The sequence below is a fragment of the Piliocolobus tephrosceles genome, chromosome 6, assembly GCF_002776525.5.
Source record: "Piliocolobus tephrosceles isolate RC106 chromosome 6, ASM277652v3, whole genome shotgun sequence".
Taxonomy (NCBI): Eukaryota; Metazoa; Chordata; class Mammalia; order Primates; family Cercopithecidae; genus Piliocolobus; species Piliocolobus tephrosceles.
The window spans coordinates 145,363,980-145,382,697 of record NC_045439.1 but is presented as its reverse complement, the minus strand read 5'-3'; the positions used below and the strand labels follow the sequence as shown (position 1 = coordinate 145,382,697).

The following is an 18,718-nucleotide window of genomic DNA, read 5'->3' as shown; positions in this document are numbered from 1 at the left end:
GAGCTATGATGGTCACGCTACTACACTCCAACCTGGATGACAGAGCGAGATCCTGTCTCTAAAAATAAATACATAAAAAAAAGCTTGAAATATTGTAAGAATTACCAAAATTTGACACAGAGACAGGAAGTGAGCACATGCTGTTAGGAGATGGCACCTGTTGACTTGCTTGACACAGTGTTGCCACAGACCTTTAATTTGTTAAAAAAAAATTGCTGTATCTAAAGTGCAATAAAGCAAAGTGCAGTAAAATGAGGTATGTCTATATATATTAGATTTTCTTACTCTTACGTATTTTTTCTTTTATTCCTCCTCCTCCTCCTCTTCTTCCTTCTTCCTCCTTCCTCTTTCTTCTTTTGACAGGCTCTTGCTCTGTTTCCCAGCTGGAGTGCAGTGGTGTGATCATAGCTCACTGCAGCCTTGAATTCCTGGACTGAAGTGATCCTCTCACCTCAGCCTCCCAAGTTCCGGGGATTATAGCTATGAGCCACTGTGCCTGGCTTTCTTACATGTTTTCTTAACCTTTGTTTGTATTTTTGTGTGTGTATTTTTCTTCTTTCACTGTGGACGATTTCTTCAGATGTATGTTTTAAGTTCACTACTTTTGAATGATTTTATTTTATTATTGTTTTAATTTTTTTTTTTTTTTTTTTTTTTGAGACGGAGTCTCACTCTTTCATCCAGGCTGGAGTGCAGTGGCGTGATCTTGGCTCACTGCAAGCTCCGCCTCCTGGGTTCACGCCATTCTCCTGCCTCAGCCTCCTGAGTAGCTGGGACTATAGGCACGCACCGCCACACCCGGCTAATTTTTTGTATTTTTAGTAGAGACGGGGTTTCACCATGTTAGCCAGGATGGTCTCGGTCTCCTGACCTCGTGATCTGCCCTCCTCTGCCTCCCAAAGTGCTGGGATTACAGGCATGAGCCACCGCGCTCGGCTGTTTTAATTTTTTTGAGATGGAGTCTCACTCTGTCATTCAGGCTGGATTGCAGTGGCACGGTCTTGGCTCACTGCAACCTCCGCCTCCCTGGGTTCAAGTGGTTCTTGTGCCTTAGCATCCCAAGTAGCTGGGATTAGAGGCGCCTGCCGTCATTCCTGGCTAATTTTTTATTTTTAGTAGAGACGAGGTTTCACCAAGTTGGCCAGGCTGGTCTCGAACTCCTGACCTCAAGTGATCCACCCACCTCAGCCTCCCAAAGCGTTGGGATTACAGGCGTGAGCCACTGTGCCTGGCCTGATTTGATTTTTAATTTCAATTCTTTGTGTTTTACAGTTTTAGAAATTATTTTTAGTTCTTTACATTTGCTAAGTCATTTTTTCTCTGTTGCCCAGGCTGGAGTGCAGTGGTGTGATCTCGGCTCACTGCTGGATCTTTCCCTTGGGCTCAGGTGATTCTCTTGCCTCAGCCTCTTGAGTTGCTGCAACTATGGGTGCAAGCCACCACACCCAGCTATTTTTTATTTTATTTTATTTTTTGTAGAGACAGGGTCTCACTGTGTTGCCCAGGCTGGTCTTGAACTCCTGGGCTCAAGTATCAGCCCACCTTGGCCTCCCAAAGTGCTGAAATTACAGGCGTGAGCCACCACACCTAGCTTGCTAAGTCATTTTTTAATGATTCTTTCCCCCTCATGTGTACAACCCTTTCAAGCTTGTTTGTTGCTTTAAACTTTAGAAAGCAGTTACTTTATATTCTCTATATGATCTTTTCTAATATCTGAAATTTTTGCATGTGTGTTTGTATGCTTGCTTGCTTTCATTTATGGTAGTTTTTTTCTTGCTTGTTAATTTTTCTTGGGACATTATTTGTGGGTTTTGCACATGTATCTTCTAAATGTTTATGGCCTGATGTTTTTTACTTCACCTAGGTGATGGGAATTAGAGCCTCAAATCTGTGAGCGTGCGTGTGTGTGTGTAAGTAAGGTGGTGGCTGAAGTGATGTTGTGTGTTGTTGTTACAAGTAACTGGAAACTGTGGCTTGTGCTACCTAGTTTGTTTGGGCTGCAAGCTAGTAGTTTTTTTTTTTACATTTTTAAATGGTTGGAAAAAAAATTGTGACGTGAAAATCATATGAAATTCCAACTTAAGTGCCTATAAATCTTTATTGAATACATCCATGTTTATTGGTTTATGTATTGTTTGTGACTGTTTTCATGCTACAACAGCAGAGCTGATTGGTTGCAACAGAGATCATATTGCCTTCAAAGCCTAATACACACACACACACACACACACACACACACACACACATACATATATTTATTTGTTTTTTGGAGACAGTCTCCCTCTGTTGCCCAGGATGGTGGGCAGTGGTCGTGCAGTGGTGAAATCATAGTTTACTGCAGTCTTAAACCCCTGGGCTCAAAGGATCCTCCTTCCTCAGCCTCCGGAGTAACTGGGACTACAGGCAGGCACCACACTCCGCTAAGGCCTAAAATATTTATACCTCTGGCCCTTTACAGAAAAAGTTTGCTGTTTCCTGTTAATAACTTGTCAGGAACTCTCCTTTCTCCCATCATTCTTTTCTGCTCAGTGCCAAAGCAGCTTTCTTTGAAGTTCTTAGGAGATTAGGTTAGAATGGAACAGGTTTACTTTTGTTCATTTTAGTGGTTCCAGCCATATGGTATAGGCGTCTCTTAACAGACTCACCACTAAGGCTGGGTCATGGGCTTGGCTTCTATGGTTATGAGACTATGAAAACCAAAGCCTGAGTTTGGCTTCTGTCACTAGCTAACCTAGCTTCAGTGCTCTGCTTATCTCTCTGAATTCCTGCCCTGTCTTATGTTTTGGGCTTATAATTCTTTGACATTTGCTCTTTGCAAAGGCTTTTAAGAATATATATTTTTGGCCGGGCGTGGTGGCTAACGCCTGTAATCCCATCACTTTGGGAGGCCAAAGTGGGTGGATCATGAGGTCAGGAGATCGAGACCATCCTGGCTAACACAGTGAAACCCTGTCTATGCTAAAAAAATACAAAAAATTAGCCGGGCGTGGTGGTGGGCGCCTGTAGTTGTGCCACTGCTCTCCGTCCTGGGCGACAGAGCGAGACTCCATCTCAAAAAAAAAAAAAAGAATATATATTTTCTAATGTATTTAGTTTTAAAAACCTTAGTGGTAGTTGTGTTCTATGTAATTGGCCTTTTTTGAATGTGAAAAAATTAAGGTTCAGAGAGAGCAGTTCGGGTAAAGTTGTATTACTAGTAAATAGCAGACAAGAGTTTGACTTTCAGAAGCTTATTTATGATCTAGGAGTGTGAGGCTTGCATATTCTTTCCCATATATGACTGTAGGCTTAAGGATTTCTACTGTTTCAGCCATGTGGAAATGTCTCAGTTATGGAGGATAAGAAAAGAAAAACATGAAAAGAATAAAGTGTTTAAAAGCTGTTTGGTATAGAAAGCTAGCACCCCATATACTCAAAAAATAAAAATGAAAAAGAAATGGTGAATTTTGTTTGCAAAATTCAGTAAATTTGTCATATAGCTATATGTATCAGTGATTAAAGTAGGTATGAAAGTTGCCTTTTTTTTTTTTTTTTTTTTGAGACAGATCTTACTCTTATGCAGGCTGTGGTGCAGTGGTGAAGTCATAGCTTACTGCAGCCTTGAACTCCTAGGGTCCAGTGATCCTCCTGCCTCAGCCTCCCAAGTAGCTGGGACTATAGGTACGAGCCACCACACGTGGGTAGATGTTTAGATTTTTTTTTGTGGAGATGAGGTGTTGCTTTTTTTTTTTTGCTGAAACTGTTCTTGAACTCATAGGCTCAAGTGATTTTCCCACCTCAGCCTCCCAAAGTGCTGGGATTACAGGGGTGAACCACTGCTTTATATAAATAAACCATTGTTTATTTATATACAGTGTCACACTTAATCTCACAGCAACAATGAACTAGATGATGGAGATTTTTTTGAAAAAGAAACATTTAGGGAAGGTGGTTTATTATCTTTCCAAGATTACACAGCTAGTAAGTGTAATGGTAGGATCTGAACCCCTCACTGTGTGACTATAAAGCCCATGTTTATTTTCAGATTACATTGCAAAAAACCTGAGTCTTTAAATGGTTAATGGAGATTATGAAAATATGTTTAACATTTCTATACTTATATGAGAGTCCCTCAGGCTTTTATTTAGGGGCTAGGTTTATTTCAGGTAATTCAAGTAAGAATTTGGTTTCTAAGGTTACATAGTATAGAAGCAGTAAATGAGAACAGGGACATTTATAGGTTGTTAGGCTGATAGAATGAAACACTTGTCTGTAAAAGTAAAGCAATCTGGGAATATTGATAGGGATAGACAACCTTGTTTATATCAGTAGTTTCTAATAAATATTACTGTATCATATCAAAATTAACATTTGTTGTGCAATCTAAATTTTTAAGAAATGCATGGTATGTTTAATATACTCTGTTTAAAAAGATATAAAGTTAGTATGTTATAGAAATAATTAATCCAGAGTATTAAAAAAAAAGAACTTCTAAAGCTTAGTAGAGAAACTTAAAGAGCTGAAATTTCAGTTCATAGGAAAACTTGAATTTTTAGGATTTCTCTAAAACATCAGAATAGCTGAAATTTTTACCAGTTGGCTAATTAGTAATTTATGACTTGCTACCTATCTAATTCTAATGACCATGCAGTACATAATTATTAACCTGCACTTTTATTTTACATAAAAGTAATTTCAATTCATGTATACTTAGTCTTAGTAAGTTATTAATATAGCATTGTTATCTTACAGCTTAACAAAATAGAGGTGAGATTGTTTAATATCTCACTTAAAGCCATAGGCACAATACAGTTTTTGATACAGAGTGAATATGACACCTCTTAAAAAGGACCAAAACCCAGGAAAACTTAAGTTTGAACTTTTTAGTAAGTGGTATGACAGCATTGCTGTTGATAAGTTGGTGTGTTTTTGCTTTTGTTTTTGAGAGGGGTCTCACACTGTTGTCCAAGCTAGAGTGCAGTAGTGAGATCATGGCTCACTATAGCCTTTGCTTTTGGGGCTCAAGCTTTCCTCTCACCCAGCTATGGCTGGGACCATAGCAGTTATGTCACCACACCCAGCTAATTTTTAAGATTTTTTGTAGAGACGAAGTCTTGCTATATTGCCCAGACTGGCCTTGTACTCCTGGCCTCAAGTGATCCTCCTCCCTTCCTTTCCCAGAGTGCTGGGATTACAAGTGTGAGCCACTGTGGCCCAGCTCATAAGGTTCTTGAAGGAATAAAAATGACCATCATGCCAGGCACAGTGGCTCATGCCTGTAATCCTAGCACTTTGGGAGGCTGAGGTGGGAGGATCACTTGAGCTCAGGAGTTCAAGAGCAGCCTGGGCAACATAGTGAAACTCTGTCTCTACAAAAAATTTAAAAAATTAGCCAGGTGTGGTGCTGTGTGCCTGTAGTCCTAGCTACTGGGGTGGCTGAGGTGGAAGGATTGCTTGAGCCTAGGAGGTTGAGGCCGTGGTGAGCTATGATCAAGACGTTGCACTCTAATCTGGGTAACAGAGTGAGACCCTGTGTCAAAACAAAAACCAAAACCATTATTTTCCTACATTTTTTTGAGTCTTGAGGTAATAAGACAACATTTGATGAGTATTTTGAAGTGTTAACTTAGTTGTCCAGTGTCCCATTCTAGTGAGAACAAGATTTCAGGATTTATTCTTGATTGAGTTCATAAGGGATACTCTGTTTTCTGATCATACTCTTGCCTTTGGAATGTTATATTATTGCAAAAGTGCATATCATTGACCAGAGAAGGGAGATAGGATGACTGTGGATAAATGAGCGTAGACATACATGTAAGTAGAAAAATCAACCCTGGCATATATGTTGTTGATGGTGGGTTAGCTGGACTGTATTTAGATAGTATTGGAATAGCAGTGTTTTTCAGTGGAGTAACATTTGAGTTTTCCAAACTCAGGGAACGTCTCCATTAGTTAGAACAAAATATTACTGGTAAGAGTAATAAGATAATCAGCAGAAACTAGCATTTTTTTTTATTTTTTATTTTTTTACTGACTAGTAGCGCTCTTTTTGGTTGTTGGTTCTGAATGCCTAATGTCAATATTAGCAAGGCTGAGAAGTATACATGAAGCAGCTGGTAAAGGAGTGAGTCGAGGGAGGTGAGGGTGCATATGTCACAGTGGCAAGTGGCAAATGTGTTAGATTATAAATTTGATAATGTGTTGGAAAGTAGACCTCTGATAATAGTAAGTACTAAGAGCAGAGATCAGAGATGATCACAGAGGAGGAGATGGAAGAGAAAGGAACTCTAGTAGAATATTTGAAGCACTATTGGAAAAAGAAAGGCAAAATAGGCATAGAGGGCATTGACCTATGACAGTAGGCCCAGAGGGCATTGCACTTTTTGGGTAATGACAGAAAACTAGTTAGTATTCTATAGAGTTTATTATAAAACAGTGTCAAGTTGAACATATTAATAATTGTGTGCCAAAGATTGTTGTACAGTTGTATTAATTTGCTGGGGCTGTCATAACAAAATACCACAGATTGAGTGGCTTAAAAGACAGAAATTTGTTTTCCTACACTTCTGGTGACTAGAAGTTCAACTGAAGGTGTTGTCAGGTTTGATTTCTCCTGGAACCTCTTTTTTTTGGCTTGCAGGTAGCTGCTGTTTGCTGTATCCTTCCGTGACCTTTTTTTGTAGTGCACACATCCCTGGCATCTCTTGTTATAAGAACACCTGTCCTATTGAAGTAGGACCTTTCCTTATGACCTCATTTAACTTCATTACTACTTTAAAGGTCCTATCTCCAAATACACTCACATTGCAGATTAGGGCTTTAACATACGAATTTTGGGAGAACAGCACAGTTCAGTACATAACAACAGTAGTATAAACCCAAACAGCAGAAAAGAATAGAAGGTAAATTTTCTCTAGAGAAAGGCATAATGGAAAAAAATATAAGAAAGGAGGAAGGTGGGCAAGATGGCTGACTAGACACAGCCAGGTGGAATGGCTGCCACTGAGGGACTGGGACAACTGGCACACTCTTAACAGATCTTCAGAGGGAAGGCACTGAGAGTAGACAGAGGGAAGACAAAGATGTTGGGATGAAGTGGGAGGAACCTGGGAACCCTGCACAGGGCTACTGTGCACCGGGACTTGTGACTCCAGGGAAACGGGTGAGTTGAACTGGCAAGGAACAATCTGCTCTTACCACAAACCTCTGGAATCCTGGCAGGAGGAGATCCCTCAACCATCAGGGACACTTGAGTTGGCAGGGAGAGCTGCTTGATTCTCAAGCACACTTGAGAAGTGATAGAGGCAGCACTCCAGTCAGTGCAGAGTGCAGAGGGTTTGGTGCAGGAGTGTCTGTAGTGGAGCACGACCAGGGATGCCCATCACCCTAGGCTCGACTTGCTCCCATAGGAGACTTTAGCCCTAGAGGAAGTCAGACCTGAACTCTGCAGGGCAGTCTTGTCCATCAACCTGAGCATGCTTTGGTCCTCTGGCCTCTCCTGGGGACCCAGCCTGGTTGCAGCTGCTTGCTGTGAAGCCTTGGGTACCCTGGGGACCTGCATCATAGCTTCTGGGCTGGCTGACCTGAGCACACTTTAATGGCAGAGAGCTCCAGTAGAATAGCCCCTGTGGGCCGGGGCGGTGGCTCATGCCTGTAATCCCAACACTTTGGGAGGCCAAGGTGGGCGGATCACCTGAGGTTGGGAGTTCGAGACCAACCTGACAAACATGAAGAAACCCCGTCTCTACTAAAAATACAAAATTAGCCGGGCATGTGATGTATGCCTGTAACCCCAGCTGCTTGGGAGGCTGAGGCAGGAGTATCGCTTGAACCTGAGAGGCGGAGGTTGTGGTGAGCTGAGATTGCACCATTGCACTCCAGCCTGGGCAGCAAGAGCGAAACTCCATCTCAAAAAAAAAAAGAATAGCCCCTGTGAATATGCATCAGCCTCTGCCTGCCCCCTTCCCCTATTGCAGCTTAACCCCCCCACCCTTCCCTGACCACAGGCCCCCCCCACACACACATCACTTTGCTGGTGTGTGTGCACAGGCGGATCTTGCTTTCTCTTGACTCGCCAGCACATGTGCATGTGCACACTACCCTCTGCCACTGCTGCCAGTGTGAGTGCACTCTGCCTCCCTTCCCCTGGTTGTACTGTAATTGCAGTCAGAGTCTTGGTGGGCACAGGTCCTTTCAGCCCTGCGCTGCCAGTGCCCCACCCCCTTGCTCCTGGAGTGAAACTAGGCACAGAGAACAATGAACCCTTCCCCTGCGAGTGGCCACCCCGCCTTTGTAAATGTGCACAGAGTGTGCACACAGACTTGCCCCTACCAGCACTACCCGTGCTAACACCACCACCAGTGTGACCACATGCATAGTTGCCAGTGGGGCCTGCTTAAGCCATGCTGCCTCTACCACTGCTACAAATGTCCACACTGAGGCCGACACCCTGGCATCTGCTAGCACACTGCCACAGCTGACAAGTGTGCACCCCACTGTGCTGCCACTGGCACATGGAAACGAGGGCGGATCCCGCTGCCACTGCCCTACAAAACTCTTTGGCACCACCCACTGGAGTATAATGACCGGTAGTCCAGGGGCACCTTGACACCCTCCTACCCCCAGTGCAGTGGGTTCCTAACATTGAGGAGGCAGAGAACAAAATAGGATCCCAATACCAGTCCCCCAGATTTAGAGCGTGTAATCCAGGAGTTAAGAGCTGAACCTTGGCCACCTAAAATCTTCCAGAAATGAAGCCAGTTGACTGCACCCACCTTATATACCACAGTCAAACCCTCAAGGTCATCAAATAGGATGAAAGAAAAAACAAAAAACCCATTCAAAGGACAGTATCTTCAAAGACTGAAGGAACATCTGCCCGCAAAGATGAGAAAGAACCAGCGTAAGAACCCTGATAACTTAAAAAGCCAGAGTGCCTTCTTTTCTCCAGACAACCACACTAGCTTTCCAGCAAGGGTTCTGAACTAGGCTGAGATGGGTGAAGTGACCGAAATAGAAATTCAGACAATGGATAGGAACAAAGATCATAGAGATGCAGGAGTGCGTTGAAACCCAATCCAAGGAAGCTAAGAATCACAGTAAAATAATACAGGAGCTGACAGATGAAATAGCCGGTATAGAAAAGCATGTAACCAACCCGATTGAGCTGAAAAACATGCTACAAGAATTTCATAATGCAGCTGCAGATTTTTATTTTTAATTTTTAAATTATTTTTTATTATTTTATTTTATTTACTTATTTTTTTGAGACGGAGTCTCGCTCTGTCGCCCAGGCTGGAGTGCAGTGGCCAGATCTCAGCTCACTGCAAGCTCCACCTCCCGGGTTTATGCCATTCTCCTACCTCTGCCTCCCGAGTAGCTGGGACTACAGGCGCCCGCCACCTCGCCCGGCTAGTTTTTTGTATTTTTTAGTAGAGACGGGGTTTCACCATGTTAGGCAGGATGGTCTCAATCTCCTGACCTCGTGATCCGCCCATCTCGGCCTCGCAAAGTGCTGGGATTACAGGCTTGAGCCACCGCTCCTAGCCTAATTTTTTATTTTTTTAAGACGGAATCTCACTCTGTCGCCAGGCTGGAGTGCAGTGGCTCAACCTTGGCTCACTGCAACATCCGCCTACTGGGTTGAAATGATTCTCCTGCCTCAGCCTCCTGAGAAGCTGGGGCTACGGGCCTGTGCCACCACGCCCAGCTAATGTTGGTATTTTTAGTAGAGACAGAGTTTTACCATGTTGGCCAGGCTGGTCTCGATCTCTTGACCTTGTGATTCACCTGCCTCGGCCTCCCAAAGTGTTGGGATTACAGGCGTGAGCCACCGCGCCCGGCCAGCTGTAGGTATTAATAGCAGAATAGGTCAAGCTGAGGAAAGAATCTCAGAGCTTGAAGACTGGCTTTCTGAAATAAGACAGTGAGACAGGAATATGGAAAAAAGAATGAAAATGAACAAACAAAACCTCCAAGAAATACGGGATTATGTAGAAACCAAATCCGTGATACCTGACTCATTGGTGTCCCTGAAAGAGTTGGGGAGAATGGAAGCAACTTGGAAAACATATTTCAGGATCTCATTCATGAGAACTACAAAGGGAAGCCCATCAGACTAACAGTGTACCTCTCAGCAGAAACCCTGCAAGCCGGAAGAGACTGGGAGTAAATATTCAAGATTCTTTTTTTTTTTTTTTTTTTGAGACAGAGTCTTGCTCTGTGGCCCAGGCTGGAGTGCAGTGGCTGGATCTCAGCTCACTGCAAGCTCCGCCTCCCGGGTTCACGCCATTCTCCTGCCTCAGCCTCCCGAGTAGCTGAGACTACAGGCGTCCGCCACCTCACCCGGCTAGTTTTTTTTTTTTTTTTGTATTTTTTTTAGTAGAGACGGGGTTTCACCGTATTAGCCAGGATGATCTTGATCTCCTGACCTCGTGATCCGCCCGTCTCAGCCTCCCAAAGTGCTGGGATTACAGGCGTGAGCCACCGCGCCTGGCCATATGCAAGATTCTTAAAGAAAAATTCCAACCAAGAATTTCTTATCCAGCCAAACTAAACTTCATAGCATAGGGGAAATAAGATCCTTTTCAAACATGCAGTTGCTGAGGGAATTTGATACCCTCAGACCTGTCTTACAAGAGCTCCTGAAGGAAGCACTAAATATGGAAAGACTGTTATCAGCCACTACAAAAACACACTTAAGTACTCAGACCTGTGACACTATAAAGCAGCCACACAAGTCTGCATAACAACCAGGTAACATCATGATGTCAGTATCAAATCCACACTTACCAGTACTAACCTTAAACATAAACAGGCTAAATGCTCCAATTAATAGGCACAGAGTGAGAAACTGGATAAAGAACTGAGACTCAGAAGTGTGTAGTGCATCTCCTATGCAGTGACACCCGTAGGCTCAAAATAGAGGGATGGAGAAAAATTGCCAAGCAAATAAATGGAAAACAAAAAAGCAAGAGTTAAATCCAAATTTCAAACAAAACAATTTAAACCAACAAAGATGAAGAAAGACAAAGAAGGGCATTACGTGGTAGTAAAGGGTTCATTTCAACAAGAGAATTAACTATCCTAAATATATATGCACTCAACACAGGAGCACCCAGATTCATACAGCAAGTTCTTAGAGACCTTCAAAGAGACGTAGACTCCTACACCATAATAGTGGGAGAGTTTAACACCCCACTGACAGTATTAGAAAGATCATCAAGGCAGAAAATTAACAGATATTCAGGACCTGAACTCAGCACTGGATCAGATGGACCTGATAGACATCTACAGAACTCTCCACCCCAAAACAACAGAATATACATTCTTCTCATCAGCACATGGCACATACTCTAAAATTGACCACACAATTTGACATGTTTCTCTGCAAATGCAAAAGAACTGAAATCGTAGCAACCACTCTTTTGGGCCACAGCTCAATAAAATTAGAAATCACATCTAAGAAAATTGCTCAAAACTATACAATTACATGGAAATTAAACAACTTTCTTCTGACTTTTGGGTAAATCATGAAATTAAGGCAGAAACCAAGTTCTTTGAAACTAATGAGACCGAAGATAGAATATACCAGAATCTCTGGAACACAGCTAATGCAGTGTAAAGAGGAAAATTTATAGCACTAAGTGTCCACATCAAAAAGTTAAAAAGATCTCAATTTAACAACCTAATATCACAACTAAAAGAACTAGAAAACCAAGAGCAAACCAATCCCAAAACTTGCAGAATACAAGAAATAACCAAAATCAAAGCTGAACGGAAGGAGATTGAGACACGAAAAACCATTCAAAACGTCATTAAATTTAGGATTTGGTTTTTTGAAAAAATTAATAAAATAGATTGATTGCTAGACTAATAAGAAAAGAGAGAAGATCCAAATAACCACAATTAGAAACAACAAAGGGGCTATTACCACTGACCTCACAGAAATAAGAATAGTTATCAGACTGTTATGAACACCTCTGCATACAGAAACTAGAAAATCTAGAAGAAATGTATAGATTCCTAGATACACCCTCCTAAGACTGAACCAGGAAGAAATTGGATCTCTGAACAGATCAATAATGAGTTCTGAAATTGAATCAGTAATAAATAGTCCTTCGAGCAAAAAAGCCCAAGACCAGATGGATTCAAAGGCAAATTCTACCAGATATACAAAGAAGAGCTGGTAGTATTCCTACTGAAACTATTCCCGAAAATCGAGGAGGAGGGACTCCTCCCTAACTCATTCTGTGAGGCCAGCATCATCCTGTTATCAAAACCTAGCAGAGAAACAACAAAAAAGATTTCAGGCCAGCATGCTTGATGAATATCAGTGCAAAAATCCTTAACAGAATACTGGCAAACCAAATCCAGCAGCATGTCAAAAAACGTATCCACCATGATCAAGTAGGCTTTTATCACTGGGATGCAAGGTTGGTTCAACATATGCAAATCAGTAAATGTGATTCATCACATAAACAACTAAAAAACCACGTGATTTTATCAATAGATGCAGAAAAGGCTTTTGATAAAATTCAACAGCCTTTCATGTTAAAAACTCTCAATAAACGAGGTATTGAAGGAATATACCTCAAAATAATAAGACAGACCCATAGCCAACATCATACTGAATGGGCCAAAACTGGAAGCATTTGTCTTAATCTGACAGAAGACAAGGATGCCCTCCATCACCGCCTAATTCAACATAGTATTGGAAATCCTGGCCAGAGGAATCAGGCAAGGGAAAGAAAGAAAGGGCATTTAAAGAGGAAGAGAGGAAGTCAGAATATCCCTGTCCATGTGCCTGTCCGTGTCCTTGGCAGATGACATGACTATATTTAGAAAACCTCATAATCTTGGCCCAAAAGCTCCTTAAGCTGATAACATCAGCAAAGTCTCAGGATATAAAACCAACGTACAGAAATCACTAGCATTCCAATATGCCAACAGTGAAGAAGCCAAGAACCAAATTAGGAACACAAATCTCATTCACAATCATCACAAAAGGAACAAAATACCTAGGAATACAGCTAACCAGGGAGGGGGAAGATACCTACAAGGAGAACTAGAAAACACCACTCAAAGAAATCAGTGATGACATGAACTAATAGAAACATTCCACATTCATAGGAAGAATCAGTTTTGTTAAAATGGCCATACTACACAAAGCAGTTTATAGGTTCAGCACTATTCCTATCGAACTACCAATGACATTCTTCATAGATCTAGAAAAAAAATATTTAAAAATTGATATGGAACCAAAAAAGAGCCCAAATAGTCAAGGCAATCCTAAGCAAAAACAACGAAGTTGGAGGCATCTACCAGACTTCAAACTATACTACAAGGGGCTATGGGAAACAAAACAGCATAGTACTGGGACAAAAACAGACACATAGACCAATGGAACAGAGGGCTCAAAATAAGGCATACCCACAACCATCTGACCTTCAACAAAGCTGACAAAAACAAGCAATGGGCAAAGGATTCCCTACTCAATAAATGGTGCTGGGATAACTGGCTAGCTGTATAAAGAAGATTGGAACTGGATGCCTTCCTTTCACCGTGTACAAAAATTAACTCAAGATGGGTTAAAGTCTCTAATTTAAAACCTGAAACTATAAAAACCATGGAAGACAACCTAGGTACTACCATTTTGGACTCAGGAATGGGCAAAGATTTTATGACGAAGACACCAAAAGCAATTGCAACAAAAGCAAAAATTGACAAATCAGAGAGCTTAGACAAATTGACTAAAAAGCTTCTGCACAGCAAAAGAAACTTTTAAACAGTCTACAGAATGGAAGAAAAGTTTTGCAAGCTGTGCATCTGACAAAGATCAAATGTCTAGTACCTATAAAGAACTTAAATTTACAAGAAGAAGACTCACTAAAAAGTGGGTGAGGGACATGAACACACTTTTCAAATGAAGACATACCTGTGGCCAACAAGCATATGGAAAAACACTCAGCATCGCTGATAATTAGAGAAATGCAAATCAGACCACAATGAGATACCATCTCGCACCAGTCAGAATGACTACTATTAAAAAGTCAAAAATAACAGATGCTGACGGGGTTGCAGACAAAAAGGAACACGTATACAGAATTGGTGGAAGTATAAATTAGTTCAACCATTGTAGAGAGCAGTGTGGTCATTCCTCAATGACCTAAAAAGAACTACCATTCAACCCAGCAATCTCATTACTGGGTGTATACCCAAAGGAATATAAATCATTCTATTCTAATAAGACATGTGCACACGCGAGTGTGTTCATTGCAGCACTATTCATGATAACAAGGATGTGGAATCGACCTAAATGCCCATCAATGGTAGCCTGGTAAAGAAAATGTGGTGTATATATACACCATGGAATACTGTGCAGCAATCAAAAAGAACAAGATCATTTTCTTTGCAGGAACATGGATGAAGCTGGAGGCCATTATTCATAGTAAACTAATGTGGGAACAGAAAACCAAATACTGCATGTTCTTACTCATAAGTGGAAGCTAATTGATCAGGTGGAGGGTGGGAGCAGGGAGAGAATCAAGAAAAATAACTTAATACCTGGGTGATGAAATAATCTGTACGACAGACCCGTGATGTGAGTTAACCTGTGTAAGAAACCTGCACATGTACCCTTGAACTTAAACAAAACAACCCCCCCCCCAAAGTATAATTTCACAATTTAGACCTCACTTTTTACATTTTTAAAGTAGTTTACTGGGGGGATCTTCACATTTTTGGGGTGACTGGTATTAACGCTTTCTGGCCTTTATTGTCTCCTTGAGCTGTGGAGACAGTCTTCATAGGTTAGTGGACACTTCTCTCCTAGGCTAATTGCTGCATAACTTCCCACTCTCTGTAAATGGCAGATTATGAAACCCCCAAAGAAGCTTCTCATGGCCATATTTGTCCTTATCAGGGAAAATTAAAATACCCACATTTACCAAAAAAAAAAAAAAAAAGGAGAAGCATGGTTAGTTTATTGATTGGTATGTTGTTAGTTGATTTATATCATAATAGCACATCTCAGACCGATTTTCTTCTATATTCTGATATAATGAATGCTGTTGGATTCTGTATTACAACTTCATTATTATATGAATTATAAAATGTGAATTAAGGTATCAGCATCTACACCAGGGAGTGTGTATGTGTTTTAGGGTGTAATCAGCTGAGTAATAAAAGGAGGGTGCAATGGAAATACAGTCTTTTTAGGGATGGCATTACAGACAAACTAAGAATCAGTAGATAATACTTGTTCCTTGCCTAATCAATCACTATTGAGTGATTTAAAATTCCTTACAGGTGCAGAAATACTTACAGGTAAAAATATATCTCCAGTGTTAATTTATGCTGAGGCTGTTTACTCTTAAAGGTTTATAAAACATTTTGAAATTCCTCTTCAGATTCTGAAGCCTACATTTTAAATGTTGTATAAAACCTAATAATAGCCAATTAGAAACATTAATGTAGATCCTCTTAAGAGAGATCAAGACATATGGATTAGGACACATTCCACATCGCCCATCTTTTCCTTTTGTTCCCTTCACAGTAGTGTTGGTTTTCCATGGTGTTCGCTTCCTAGTGTATTCATCTTCAGATAGAAGGCCTAAGATAGACTGTTGAGTATTACATTTTAAAAAATTAAGTTTTAATTTACAATAAAATGTCAAAATTTTATAGTATACAGGTTGATGACTTTGTAAGCAACTAAAAATTTATTTTAATTGATAGACTTTATTTTTTAAATTTAAAATTTTTATTTTATTTTTAATAGGACTTATTTTTAAAGCAGTTTTAGGTTTACAGTGAAATGCAGCAGAAAATAGCAGTTTGCAGATATCACCTTGCTCCTCCCCCTGCCCCCCCCAGTTTCCCCTGTTGCCCTGTTGTTTAGCATCTTGGTTAAGTGAGATCCATTTGTTACAGTTGATAAGCCATATTCATCCATCTTTATTATTTGAAGTCTGTAGTTTACATTAGGGTTCATTCTTTGTGTCCTACATCCTGTGGGTTTTGACAGATGTGTAATGACATGTCTGTACCATTACAGTATCATAGAAAATAGTTTCACTGCCTTAAAAATCTCTCATGCTTTACCTTTTCATCCCTTCACCTCCCACCGCCCTTTTCAACCACTGTGTTTTTGCTGTTGCCATAGTTTTGCCTTTTCCAGAATGTCACGCAGTTGGAATCATACAGTACATAGGCTTTTTGGATTTACTTAGCAATGTATATTTAAGATTCCTCTTATCTTTTTGTGGTTTGATAGCTCTTTTGTCTTTATTGCTGAAATATATTCTATTGTATGAATACTAGAGTTTGTTTATTCACCTTTAGAAGGATGTCTTGGTGGCTTTCAGTTTCTGATATTCAGAAATAAAGCTACCCTAAGCATCCATGTGCAGGTTTTTAAAGTTATTATTATTATTTTTTTAATTTTTAGCAACAGTTTCTCACCATGTTGCCCATGCTGGCCCCAAACTCCTGGGCTCAAGCAATTCTCCCACCTCAGCCTCCTGAATAGTGAGGACTGTTGCCATGTGCCACTGTGTCTGACTTCTGTCTACAGGTTTTTGGGTGGATGTAATTTTTGTTTGTTTTGCTTTTTGAGACAGTATCCCACAGGCTGGGGTGCAGTGGTATGATCTGGGCTTAGTATAGCCTCTATCTTTCTGGCTCAAGGGATCCTTTCACTTCAGCCTCCTGAGTAGGTAGGACCACAGGCATGTACGACCGTGCCTGGATAATTTTATTTTTTGTAGAGAAGGAGGTCTCACCACATTGCCCAGGCTGGTCTCGAACTCCTGGGCTCAAGCGTTCCTCCCATCTCAGCCTTCCAAAGTGCTAGGATTACAGGCATGAGCCACCTTGCCAAACCCTGTATTGACATGAATTTTCAGCTCATTTGGGTAAATACCAGGGAGCATGGTTGATAGATTATATGGCAAAAGTATGTTTAGTTTTGTAAGAACTGCCAAACTGTCTTGAAAAGTGAGTGTACTATTTTGCATCCCCACCAGCAATGAATGAGAGTTCCTGTAATTCCACATTCTAACCAGCATTTGGTTTTGTCATTGTTTCAGAATTTTGCCGTTCTAATAGATGTATAGTACTATCTCATCGTGGTTTTGATTTTCAGTTCCCTAATAACATATTATTTTGAGTATCTTCATTTAGTTATTTGTTGTCTGTATATCTTCTTTGGTGGGATGTCTGTTTATATTTCCCACTTTGCCCATTTTAATTGGGTTATTCATTTCCTTATTATTGTGTTTTAGGAGTTATTGAAGGTGTGTGTGTGTGTGTGTGTATATATATATAAAATTATTATTTTTTTCTTTGAGACAGAGTCTCACTCTGTCGCCCAGGCTGGAGTGCAGTGGCCGGATCTCGGCTCACTGCAACCTCTGTCTGCCCCTGCCCCCGCCACCCCAGTTCAAGTGATTCTCCTGCCTCAGTCTCCCAAATAGCTAGGATTACAGGCATGCACCACCACACCTGGCTAATTTTTGTATTTTTAGTAGAGATGGAGTTTCAGCATGTTGGCCAGGCTGGTCTTGAACTCCTGACCTCAAATGATCCACCCAACTCTGCCTCCCAAAGTGCTGGGATTACAGATGTGAGCCATGGCGCCTGGCGTCTTTAAGCTATATTTTGAATACTAGTCCTTTATCACATATGTGTTTTGCAAAGATTTTCTGTAAGTCTGTGGCTTGTCTTTTCATTCTCTTAACAGTGCCTTTTGCAGAGCAGAAGTTTTTATTTTTAATGAAGTCCAGCTTATCAATTATTTCTCTTATGGTTTGTGCTTTTGGTGTTGTATCTAAAACGTCATTGCCAAGTCTAAGATTACCAAGATTTTCTCCTGTACTGTCATCACCAATCCTAAGTTTACCAAGATTTTCCCCCGTGCTGTCTTATAGGAGCTTAATAGTTTTGTGTTGTACACTCAGATATGCGATCCATTTTGAGTTAATTTTTGGTGAAAGGTGTAAGATCTGTGTTTAGTTTTTTTTTTTTTTTTTCATGTAGCTGTCTAGTTTTTCCAGCACCATTTGTTGAAAAGACTACCCTTTTTCCATTGACTTGCCTTTGTTTCATTGTCAAAGATCAATTGACTGTATTTGTGTGGGTCTATTTCTGGACTCTCTTTTCTGTTTCATTGATCTATTTGTGCATTGTTTTGCCAGTCTTGATATACTGCAGTTTTATGGTAAGCTTGAAATCTTGTAGTGTCTGACCTTGGTTTTCTCCTTCAATATTGTGTTGGCTATTCTTGGTCTTTTACTTTTCCATATAAACGATATAAGTTTGTCAGTATTCACAAAGTAACTTTGCTGGGATTTTGATTGGGATTGTGTTGAATCTATAGATGAGTTTTGGGAAATTCACATCTTAGTAATACTGAGTCTTCCTCTTCTTGAACATGGTATATCTACATTCATTGAGATTTTAATTTCTTTTAGCAAAGTTTCATAGTTTTCACATTAGAGATTTTTCACATATTCTGGTTAATTTTATTGCTGAGTGTTTGTTTTTTGATTAAATTATAAATGGTATTATTTTTAAAATGTCATTTTCCATTCTTTCATGGAGTATTTAGAAATATACTTGATTTGTGTAGATTGAACTTATATCTTTTGAACTTGCCAAATTCAATGATTAGTTTTACTAGTTTGTCTATTCCTTTGGATCCTCTGTATATAAAGTCTCATTATCTGAGAATAAAAAA

General features: G+C 40.5%; 1 protein-coding gene across 7 annotated transcripts in view; it reads left to right on the top strand.

Annotated features, from left to right (window-relative positions):
• Nucleotides 1-18,718, top strand: part of MYO9A (myosin IXA) — a 312,565-nt gene that overhangs the window by 21,524 nt on the left and 272,323 nt on the right. The window lies entirely within an intron of this gene.